The sequence below is a fragment of the Neolamprologus multifasciatus genome, chromosome 22 (genome assembly GCF_963576455.1).
Source record: "Neolamprologus multifasciatus chromosome 22, fNeoMul1.2, whole genome shotgun sequence".
In the NCBI taxonomy this organism is placed as follows: Eukaryota; Metazoa; Chordata; class Actinopteri; order Cichliformes; family Cichlidae; genus Neolamprologus; species Neolamprologus multifasciatus.
Window position 1 is genome coordinate 9,306,689 of NC_140459.1, and position 12,173 is coordinate 9,318,861.

A 12,173-nucleotide genomic window follows, 5' to 3' on the forward strand; every position below is an offset into this window, starting at 1 on the left:
GAAAAACAGCGTGACATACTGATTGAAAAATCCTTCATCAATATTTTTCTTGTGACATCTTTGCAAAAAAATACAGAAAGTCGGTCACTTATATCATCTCTCTTTGCATCTCAGAAGCCTCTCATTTGTCTCACTGTTGATGACAGCTGTGATATTAAGACAAAAAATGGAAAATACATATTAGGTCTCAAAGACAGAAACCAGCCAGATGTATCTTAACAGCTGAAAAAGATCATAAGAGAAGTTTTGTCTTCTCTCGATGGTTCCAGCTTGAAACCATCCTTCCAGCTTGAAACCATGGCTGAGCTCTCTGGAATCAGAGTGGATGAAACTGACCCAGCCTGTCAACAAGGGAAATCTGCAGCTAAAAAAATAAGCGATTTGCTTAAAAAGGATAACATGGATGCCTCAAAGATCAAGGATGAATTTCTCCCTTGCCAAGGCAAACTGTGGCATCAGTGGAGCAAAATACACAAAGAACTGTTTCATCTCAGAGGAAACATTGAAATGGAGAAAAGTAAAAAGGAAGAGGAACTGATGAAGATACGTCAGGAATAATGTGCTGCTTCCTGCAGTAACCTGATGCAGTTGTTCACTGGAAGTCTCTCATCATTGCCACCAACAGACAGAGAGTATTTCCTAAAATGGACTCAGATCTTAACAGATGCCCTCTCCACTGACGATCTTTCTTTGATTCTCAAAAGTTATGATGAAAAGTGGTCTGAGGTCTTGGCTTTGAAGAACAAACATAACAAATCAGATCTGTTATTAAAAACACAAATTGAACTTGATGACATATCAAAAAATCTTCAGTCTGCAAGTTTTGGTTTGGAGCACATCTTCAGAGAAATGGGACAGATCTATGAAGCCCATAAAGCAACACAAAGAGAGAGCAAACACTCTGACTGGTCTAAATACCCTGAGCTGGCTGCACAGCTGATGATATCAGGACACCCGATGGAGCTGATGGATGGTGATGCAGGTCATGTGCCTTTAACATGGGTCTCCAGTCTTTTAGAAGAAGTCATCAAGAAACTGGGGGACCAGAGAGTTTTTGTGTTGTCAGTTTTGGGCCTACAAAGCAGTGGAAAATCAACAATGCTGAACACCATGTTTGGGCTGCAGTTTGCAGTTAGTGCTGGCAGGTGCACCAAAGGTGCCTTCATGCAGCTGCTCAAAGTATCAGAGGAGATGAAGAAAGACTTGAAGTTTGACTATGTTCTAGTGGTGGACACTGAAGGACTGCGTGCTCTTGAGTTAGAAGGTAACAACACTCTTCATCATGACAATGAACTGGCAACATATGTTGTTGGTCTGGGAAACCTGACACTGATCAACATCTTTGGAGAGAATCCATCTGAGATGCAGGACATCCTGCAGATTGTTGTTCAGGCTTTCATGAGGATGAAGGAAGTTCAACTTTCTCCCAGTTGTGCATTTGTTCACCAGAATGTCACAGATGTTGCAGCAGCAGAGAAAAACATGGATGGAAAGAGACGCCTGCAGGAAAAACTGGACCAGATGGCCAAACTAGCAGCCAAAGAGGAAGTTTGTAATGCAGAGCGCTTCAGTGATGTCATTGAATTTGATGTTAAGAAAGATGTGAAATACTGTGCCCAGCTGTGGGAGGGCAGTCCACCCATGGCTCCTCCAAATCCAGGTTACAGTGAGAGCATCCAGGAAGTGAAGAACACCATCCTCTCTAAAGCTTCAAAGTCTGCTGGGATCACTCTCTCACAGTTCAAAATCAAAATTCACGACCTGTGGACTGCACTGCTGAATGAAAGTTTTGTTTTCAGTTTTAAAAATACACTTGAAATTGCAGTGTACAGAAAACTGGAAGTCCAGTATGGGAACTGGACCTGGACCCTGAGGAGCAACATGTTGACCATTGAAAACCAACTTCATAACAGAATTGAAAATGGGCAACTTGAGATGGTTCAGTTGAGTTATCTTATTGAAGAAACAAGCCAAACATATGGAGAGATCACAGAAGCAATCACAAAGTACTTTGACGATGACAAGGAGAAAGAAATGTTGACTCAGTGGAGAGGACGATTTGAAATCAAAATTAAAGAGTTTCATGATGAACAGGTGAACAGAGTGAAAAGAAAACTAGATGAAGTTATCCAGCAGAAGAAAGCTTGTAAAAAACTGGATGATAAGAAATCAGAGTTTGAGAACAAGCTGCTACAGAAGAGCAAAGAGCTCGCTCAGGAGCTGAAGGATAAGGCCAAAGAAGAAGACGAGCTTCAAAGACAGTTCAGCTCTGTTTGGAGCGGCTGGGTTTCTGAATTAACAGAAGATATAAAACCTGTCGAAGACATCAACTTGAGAGAAGATCAGTTAATGATCCTTCAAGAACTTGGTTTTGAGTTATCTCTCATAGATGAATGTAAAACAAGTGGCAGATACAAGAAAATATCGGAGCTTGGTGATTATTCAGATTATATAATGACAAGTGGACAAAAATATCTGAGACCAGTGGTTGATGCTTACCAAAAATACAAATCAAGTGGTGTTTTTGCGTATGAAGAACAACAACAGATCAGATCACTCGTTGACAAGGCTGAAAAAGAGTCACTTGATGCAATCCAAAGCAAACCTGTAGCCACAAGAGGCTACACATCAACTTACTTGATTCAAGGGGCCAATCATGTAACAAAGCTTTTTTTCTTGAATTTCTTAATTCTGTGACAAGATTAATAAGTGGTCTGAAAGTAATATTGGTGTTATTAACATGTAAAATGAGTTACAAAAGAATAAACACTTTAGATTAACTAAATGACCATTTTGTCTGTGTTTTGTCTGTGTTTACTGTGGAACATATACATGCATAGAATTAAGCCTACCCTATTAGTAAACTAACAGCAAATGCAAAGTGGAGACGGATACCAGGGATGATTTGTGATAAGAAAGTAGCAAGAGTGAAACAGAAGGTTTACAAGATGGTAGTGAGACCTGCTATGATGTACGGTTTGGAGACATGGCACTGACAAAAAGACTGAGATGCAGATGGCAGAGTTGAAAGACAGGAGGCCGACTGATTCTGATGTGTGCAAAGAAGGGATAGTTAATATAATGGACAAAGGATATGAAATATGGAGCTGCCAGGCTATAGGAGAAGAGGCAGACCACAGAGATGATTGATGGATGTAGTGAAATAGGATATGTAGAGGGTTGCTCTGATGGAGGAGGACAGTAGTGACAGGGTGAGATGGAGGCAGATGATATGCTGTGGTAAGAGAAGAATCATCTTTATAATAATAATTAATAACACATTTTATTTATAGGGAACTTTGAAGATGCCAAAGGTTACCTTACAATTAGTACAGCAGAAATAAAACATATACACAATTTAATAAAGTAAACAAATGCAACCACAACTATAAAACTAATCAAGGAAACAATAGACTGAGACCAAGTTATAATGATGGATAAGCAGTTCTGAACAGTTGGGCTTTGAGATGTGATTTAAAAGTAGAAAGAGAATTTATAGTCTGTAGATCTGACATTCCAAAGTCTTAGGGCAGAACAACTAGGGATAGCTCAGTAGATAGATTGGTGGACCCATGACCCGAAGGTCATGGGTTTAAATCCACTGAACGGCTACCCTGAGGTACCCCTGAGCAAGGTACTGTCCCTACACACTGCTCCCCCGGCGCCCAATGGCTGCCCACTGCTTCACTGAGTGAATAGGTCAAATGCAGAGAGGAATTTCCCCACTGGGATCAATAAAGTATACATTATTATTATTATCATTATTAACTAAAGGCTCAGAGTTCCAGGGTAGTCAGGTGGAGCAGAGTGTACGAGAGGGTGAATACATATGGAGAAGATCAGATAAATATGGAGGAGCAAGTTCATGAAGGGCTTTGAAAGTAAGACGAAGGATCTTGAAATTGATACATAGATGAACCAGAAGCCAATTGAGTTGTTTAAGAACAGGTGTTATATGTTTTGTTGATCTGAATATAATATGAGCAGCTGAATTAGTTGTGTAAAGCGCTTTGAGTGCTCAGAAGAGTAGAAAAGCGCTATATAAGAACCAGTCCATTTACCATTTACCATGAATTCTGAACTAACTGAGGTTTATGAAGAGAGAGAATTACATACCATACCAACATACCAACATTACCATAGAGAAGAGAATTACAATAATCAAGATGAGATGTGACAAGAGCATTGACAAATATGGCGGTACTGTTTGGCGTAAGTGAAGGACAAAGGTGATTAATATTGGAAAGCTGAAAATTTCTTGATGCATGCTCAATCATCCAGGTAAGTAAATCTCCTAAAGTAGATTCTGTTCATCTGGACGTAGCATTATGCAAATGTACTGTTTATAAGATTGGGGAAACCTGCAGTCAGCTGAGACTGAAGAAGTCACTTGAATGAGTGACGAAACGTTTCTCCCACTGAAAACACTACGTCCAGATAAACAGAATCAACTTTTGGAGAGAACTGAAAATAAGAAGGCCAAGTAATATTATATACATGTGGTGTGTAAGAGAGAGTACTGTCAAGGATGATACCCAGAGTCTTAACCTAGGAGGAATGTGTGAAAAGAGTTATCAATAGATGAAGGAAAAACTCTTGTATTTACACGGTTTAGATTCAATACCTAGAGAATAAATTCTATTTAATTACCATAAGGTTTAAGAAATTATAAGCCAACAAAACTTTGGTTTCACTTAAACAATCAGTAATGGATTCTTTTGAAAAAGAAGTAGATGTGGGTGTTATCTGTGTAACTGTGAAATTGAATGTTATATTTCCTGAAAAGTACGTAATTTAACAAACTGTGAACAGCCAGAGAGGTACAGTGGCTTGCAAAAGTATTCCGTCCCCTTGAACTTTTCCACATTTTGTCACATTACAGCCACAAACATGAATCAATTTTATTGGAATTCCACATGAAAGACCGATACACAGTGGTGTACACGTGAGAAGTGAAATGAAAATCATACATGATTCCAAACATTTTTTACAAATAAATAACTGCAAAGTGGGGTGTTCGTAATTATTCAGCCCCCTGAGTCAATACTTTGTAGAACCACCTTTTGCTGCAATTACAGCTGCCAGTCTTTTAGGGTATGTCTCTAGCAGCTTTGCACATCTACAGACTGAAATCCTTGCCCATTCTTCTTTGCAAAACAGCTCCAGCTCAGTCAGATTAGATGGACAGCGTTTGTGAACAGCAGTTTTCAGATCTTGCCACAGATTCTCGATTGGATTTAGATCTGGACTTTGACTGGGCCATTCTTTTTTTTCTTTTTTTTTTTTTTTTTTTTTTTTTTTTTTTTTTTTAGCATTTTCCATTTTATTTTGCCTTCAGTGTATCAAGCAATGTCAATAAATAAACAAATATATCATTAGATTGCTTCAGAATCATCAACATTAAAATAAAAAACAACTCAGTTTTACACCAACTACCAGTGTCATTATCAAAACTTGTTAAACATAATTTCTTGTATTATCTCTGAGTATGACCAATGTGGAATACATGTTATGTCTTCTGTAGCAAAATTGCATCTATGTATTATAAGGATCTAGAGTGACAGCCCCCTAGACAGCCCCTGGATTCTTTTTTTTTTTTTTTAACCTGTCCCGTTTGGCTCTTTTGCCATCAGAATTATTGTCTAAAGGCGAAGAAAGATGCCCAACGGATTTTCTTTACCAAATTGACCATCCCAGCTTTGCCGTAATGGTCCATTTGATTCTCCTTTTATTCTTTATTTTATTTTCACTTGCTGAATACGGGACAGACTTGACTGGAGGAAAGAAAGAGGGAAAGAAAAACAGTTGAGAAGAGGGACGGGGGAGAAGGGCAAAAAACAAAAACCAACAGAATAAGCAGAAAAAAAAAATACATATCGATCACCTGGATCACCTGTTGAGAAAGAAAAAAGAAAACAAGCAGAAGAAAACGAGAGTAATACAATAAACAACATCACAATGATATATGGGAATATGACAGTAAATACTAAATATTAAACATTATTGTGCAGCACGTAAGATCGACAGCACAGTGTGCATTGAGGTAGGAGCCAAAAAGGGTGTAGTTTGTGTGTGTGATCACCCGTGTGTACACCTGTGAGCATGGACGCGCTTGTTTTCTTAAAAGGTTCCCTCATGTAATGATCTGCTAGAGGGTGTGGGGGACCACTGCCCCGTCCTCCAGGGCGTGAAGCAGGTATGGAGGAGATCAAAACTCCAGACATCCAGAGGCCCCCAGAACACAAGAGACCAAGGAAGACCAACAGAGGGGCAGCCGTGCCACTGTCCCAGAAAGAGCTGAGGAGAGTCCCAGATGAGGGGTCACTCAGCAGCCACGGAGCAGAGGTGGGGGGGTTGCAGTGACGTGCCCGTGAGCTCCGCCGGCAGCCAGCTGTGCCTGAGTGACCGAGCCCCAGGCCGAGAGGCCGGGGGCACCCCACCTCCGAAGTGGCCCAAGCGAGCCCCAGGCTCCAGGCCCCGATAAGCAGCCGCCAAGGAGTGAGCCGGTGTGTACCTGGACACCCATCCCCGGACACAAAGAACCACCAACGCACCGATGTCCCCCCACCACTTCCCCCGCCCCCGGCGGGGGAAGTGGTGGGGGGAGATAGGCCTCCAAACCTTGGAGGGCCTGAGATGTCCTCAGAGAGGTGGCGTCTGATACCCAACCTGACATATAGACACAGACATCCATTCCCACCCTCATGCTCTCATATGCACTTACTGGGGCATAACCCCAAAGTGATAGGTTAAGAGGCAGGGTACACCCTGGACAGCTCACCAGTCTATCACATAGAGACAAACAACCATTTACACTCACATTCAGGAGCAATTTGGAATCACCAATTAACCTAACTCTAATTGTGTTACTGTTAACTGTGGGAGGAAACCAGAACACCCAGTGGATTGTGGATTTGAACCACAAAGCGATGGCATACACGTGGTGTGTGTGTAGCTGTCTGCCTCTTATAACTCCAGTGGTTTTCCTGCAGTTTTTGAAAACTCATGTGATCTTGTTAATTTCACGAGTCCAGAAACTAACCACTCTTACTAGATTGTAACAGGTCATCTCACCAGGAACAAATTAAGTTGCTGAATTTCATACAGATCCTACATGATTTAATTACTTTCACCATAGAAACATGAAATTATTTTCTTCAAATTACAAGTTAGACTTTTTTAATGTAACAACCACCCAATTTACTTTTTCAGTATACCAAAAAAAAAAAAGTAGAGGCGGCTGCTCGACTTGATTGAGATGGATGCCTTCCTGAAACCACGATCCAAAGCACGTGAGACTGAAATCCTTTGCAGTGTCGCAGGATTTAACCCTTGGATGCACAACCTACCAATACCTACACTCTTCCACGAGTGGGGTCAAAAATGACCCCAAATAGAAACAATGCATTTTGCTATAAACTCGTTTGTTATTCTTCAAAATCTTTAAAACGAAGAGTTGTAATATTTTCATATTTGAGGTATTCCTCATAAAACATGTTTGTGACATGAGGCCCTTTGCATTTTTATTTATTTTTTCATTAATTTTAAGAAATTGCAGTTTTTGTATCACTTGTATCTGTCAGCCGGTGATCAGCTGATCGCCAGCTGATCACGGGGCCGGGTTTAAAAGGGAGACGCCACCCACCTGTTCGCCGCTCAGACATCGTTCTCCTCATGTCAGAAGCTCCAACTCTTTGCCGACGTCAGTGTCCTTCTGATCCAGCAACCGTGAGTGTTTTCCCTCTCGATTCTTTTTCTGTAACGCCAGTCCGAAGCCACGCTTCGTGCACTGACCGTTACTAGATTAACTGCGTGTCTGTTCCTACCCATCGCTAGCCTTCCCCGCGTTTGGGTCTAACTAGCACGCCACACGGGCACGCCGAATTACCGTGCGTAGTCCGCCCGTTCGTGACAGGATGTCTGAGCCGCGAATAGACCCAGCAGAATTCGAACGGCTGAAAGCCGAAGTGATATATCTTCGCGGTGTGGTAGATCGGATGAGCACGAAAATGGAGTCCCTCACCGAGAATCTCCTCCAGCTGTCCACTTCCGTCACCAAGCTGCAACGCCAGCCAGCGCCGGTGAGCGCGGAGCCCCGGATCGGACTACCAGATAAGTGGAATGGAGTCGATGGCCGGCCTGATGGGTTGCTTGCCACTTTAGACATGCTGTTTGAATGTCAGCCCACTAAATATGCCACCGCCCGTGCAAAAGTGGCAATGCTGACTTCTCTCTTGTCTGGTCAGGCTCAGGAATGGGCCGCGGCCCTCTACAACAACAAATCTGCAGCTTGCAATGATTATGCCCTGTTCGTGGAGGAATTAAAAAAGACATTTGTCCCCCCTAGCAGTGAAGTGGAAGTGGAGTCACAGCTGCTTCATTTACGCCAAGGCAGTCGACCTGTCTGTCGCTTCGCTTCCCAATTCCGTACCCTGGCCGCTAAGCTGAAGTGGGGTGACGCCTCTCTACGCTCCATTTTTCTGGAGGGACTGGCTGGTTACATCCGAGACGAGATGACCGGCCGTGAGGCCCCCAAAACTCTGGATGAGGCCGTGGACCTCGCTCTGAAGATCGACCAACGAGTGATGTCGCGGCCTCGCCACACCCCCCGGGCCTTCAACCCCATCCAGCCTCAGAGGGCCACGTCTTCGCAGTCTCCTCCCCCCTCTGAAGGGGCTGCTGCTAGCTCACGCAGCGCATCCAGCGAGGAGCCCATGCAGCTGGGTGGACTCCCTAAGGGAGAGAGAGAGAGACGCTGGCGAGAGGGCCTCTGCGCCTACTGTGGATCAGCTCGACACCGCCGTCCCCAGTGCCCGCTACGTCCGGGAAACGACGACGCCAGGTAGGCTGCAGGGGAGCCCCACCTGGCCCTTCACACTCCTCGGGCCCCTCTCGTTTTCTGTTACCAGTAACATTCCACCTGAAACACCGCCAGTTCTCCTCTGAAGCCCTCCTGGACACCGGAGCCGCTGAGAACTTCATCGACCAAACACTGGCCTCCCGACTACGCATTTCGTTAACTCCTGTCGATCGATTTCTCCCAGTGACCTCAGTCGATGGGCGACCCCTCCAACCCTACCCGATCCAGTTCCAGACCCAGCCGGTTCACATGTCTATTGGGGATCATCAGGAGGAGATCCGGTTCCTTGTAGTCTCAGCCACTACCTCTCCTCTCATCCTTGGATACCCCTGGTTCCGTCAACACGACCCCCACATCTCCTGGTCTTCCTGCCAGGTCCTGGATTGGGGTCCCCAGTGTCCGCGCCGCTGCCTTCTCTCTCGGACCAATAAGGACCCGGAGTCAGAAGAGGCCTCACCCCCGGAGCCCACTGATCTGGATAAGGTCCCTCCGGCTTACCATGACCTGTCTGAGGTCTTCAGTAAGAGGCGAGCCTCTACTCTACCGCCTCATCGCTCCTACGACATGACCATTGAGCTCCTCCCGGGAGCGGTCCCTCCTCGTGGTCGCCTGTTCTCTCTGTCTCCCGCAGAGAATAAGGCCATGGAGGAGTACGTTGCTGAGGCTCTCCAACAGGGGTTTATTCGCCCTTCTACTTCTCCTGCTGCTGCTGGATTCTTCTTCGTCAAAAAGAAAGATGGCGGGCTCCGCCCCTGTATAGACTATCGGGGCTTGAATAAAGTCACCGTCAAGAACCGCCATCCCCTTCCTCTGCTATCCACCGCCCTCGATTCCCTCTCCCAGGCCTGCGTCTTCACCAAACTGGACCTACGCAGCGCCTACAATTTGGTGCGCATCAGGGAAGGGGATGAATGGAAGACGGCCTTCATCACCCCTCACGGGCACTGGGAGTACCTGGTGATGCCCTTCGGCCTCTGCAATAGCCCTGCTGTCTTCCAACATCTAATCAACGACGTCTTGCGGGATATGCTAGGCCGGTGGGTGTTTGCTTATCTGGATGACATCTTGATCTACTCCCGCACCGAAGTGGACCATGTTCGCCATGTGAGGGCCGTGCTGAGCAGGCTGCTCGAGTACCAGCTGTTCTGCAAACTGGAGAAGTGTGCTTTTCATCAGTGGTCCACCTCCTTCCTAGGCTTCACCATCTCCTCTGATGGCCTGACCATGGACCCGCAAAAACTCCAAGCCGTGACCCAGTGGCCTCAGCCCTCCAGCCTTAAGCAGCTACAGAGCTTCCTGGGCTTTGCCAATTTCTATCGGCGTTTTATTCGGAATTTCAGCACCGTTGTCGCCCCACTGACATCCCTCACCAAACCAGCTAACCTGCCTAAGCCCTTCTGCCTCCCCCCAGGCGCAGAACGGGCATTCCGCGACCTCATCCACCGGTTCACCACGGCCCCCGTCCTGCTCCACCCTGATCCTGCCAGAGACTTTGTGGTGGAGGTGGACGCCTCCGATGTCGGCGCTGGCGCCGTCCTCTCTCAACATGGTCCGGATGGAAAACTTCACCCATGCTGCTATTTCTCGAGGAAGTTTTCGCCCACGCAGCAACGGTACGGAGTCGGGGACCGAGAACTCCTGGCCATCAAGTGGGCCTTAGAAGAGTGGCGGCATTGGCTCCTGGGGACGAAAGACCCTTTTCTGATCTGGACTGATCACCAGAACCTAATCCATATTCGGTCTGCCAAGCAGCTCAACCCAAGGCAGGCCCGTTGGGCCCTGTTCTTTGAGCCTTACAATTTCCACCTCGCCTACCGCCCTGGTTCCAAGAACGCTAAGGCAGACGCTCTCTCCAGACAGTTCGCCCAGGACGGCCTCACGTCAGACCCTGGACCTATCCTACCTTCTCAGTGCTTCGCTGCCCCCCTTCGGTGGCCCCTGGAGGACTCTATCCGGGATGCCCTGACCGCCGAACCGCCTCCGCCTGACACCCCTGCTGGGAGGCTCTACGTACCTTCCCGGTGCCGTCAGGAGGCCTGGCTCTGGGCTCACTCCTCCCCGCTCTCTGGCCACCCGGGGCCGGACAGGACCCTGCAACTCCTCCGTCGTGTCTTCTGGTGGTCCTCCATGGCCCGGGACGTCCGTGAATTCGTTTCCGCCTGTGACACCTGTGCTCGGGCCAAGTCCTCCACTCAGCCTCCCACTGGCGACCTTCACCCTCTCCCTGTGCCGAGACGTCCCTGGTCCCATGTCGGCCTTGACTTTGTCACCGGCCTCCCATCCGTGGGCGGTCTTGACACCATCCTCACCTTTGTAGACCGGTTTTCGAAGGCAGTGCACCTGGTCGCCCTGGCTGGCCTCCCGTCTGCCAAACGGACGGCCGAGCTCTTCTTGGACCATGTCGTCCGGCTTCACGGGTTCCCCAAGGACATCGTCTCCGACCGGGGGCCCCAGTTCACCGCCAGGTTCTGGAAAGCCTTTTGCCGCCTGATTGGAGCCTCTCCCAGCCTCTCGTCCGGCTATCACCCGCAGACCAATGGGCAGGTTGAACGGACCAACCAACAGCTGGGGCGCTTCTTGAGGTGCTTCGTCTCTGCCCAACCGTCGCTTTGGCCTCGTTACCTGCTGTGGGCTGAGCTGTCACATAACCTTCACGTCTCTTCTGCCACCGGTCTCTCGCCCTTTGAAACCTGTTATGGTTTCCATCCTCCTATCTTTGGCCATCAGGAGGTGGAGGTTGACGTTCCTGCTGCCGAACAGATGGTCCGCCGCTGTCGTCAGGCCTGGATCAAGGCGCGGGCGGCCATTACCCGAGCCAACGCTCTGTACGCCAGGCAGCATCGTCGCCGCCATCGCCCGGGTCATCCTTTTCAGCCTGGGGATCGCGTCTGGCTCTCCACGAGGCACCTGAGGCTCCACACCGAGTCCAAGAAGCTCACTCCCAGGTTCGTTGGTCCATACGAGATCACTGCCCGGCTCAACCCCGTGACTTACCGTCTCCGGCTTCCGCCCGCCATGAAGATCCATCCGGTGTTCCACGTCTCGCAGGTTAAGCGGCGCGTTACTTCCTCGCTGGCGCCCCCCTCCCCGGCCCCGCCCCCGCCCAGGTTCGTCGATGGGGGTCCTGTCTACGCTGTCCGGCGGATCTTGGATTCCCGTCCCCGGGGTCGGGGGGTCCAGTATCTGGTGGACTGGGCTGGCTACGGTCCTGAGGAGCGCTCCTGGGTGCCGTCCCGCTTCATCTTGGATCCCTCCCCCATCTCTGATTTCCGTCGCCGCCATCCTGGACCGTCGGGTGCCGGTCGTCGGGGGG

The 12,173-nt window shown here is 47.8% G+C and overlaps 2 protein-coding genes and 1 long non-coding RNA gene across 3 annotated transcripts in view; 2 read left to right on the plus strand and 1 right to left on the minus strand.

The window, feature by feature from the left end:
* Positions 1–12,173, minus strand: part of LOC146492913 (interferon-induced very large GTPase 1-like) — a 125,308-nt gene that overhangs the window by 43,130 nt on the left and 70,005 nt on the right. The window lies entirely within an intron of this gene.
* Positions 1–12,173, plus strand: part of LOC146492914 (uncharacterized) — a 236,268-nt gene that overhangs the window by 15,761 nt on the left and 208,334 nt on the right. The window lies entirely within an intron of this gene.
* LOC146492915 (interferon-induced very large GTPase 1-like) overlaps positions 1–12,173 on the plus strand; it is a 171,159-nt gene that overhangs the window by 1,889 nt on the left and 157,097 nt on the right. The gene's annotated exons all lie outside the window — the stretch shown is intronic.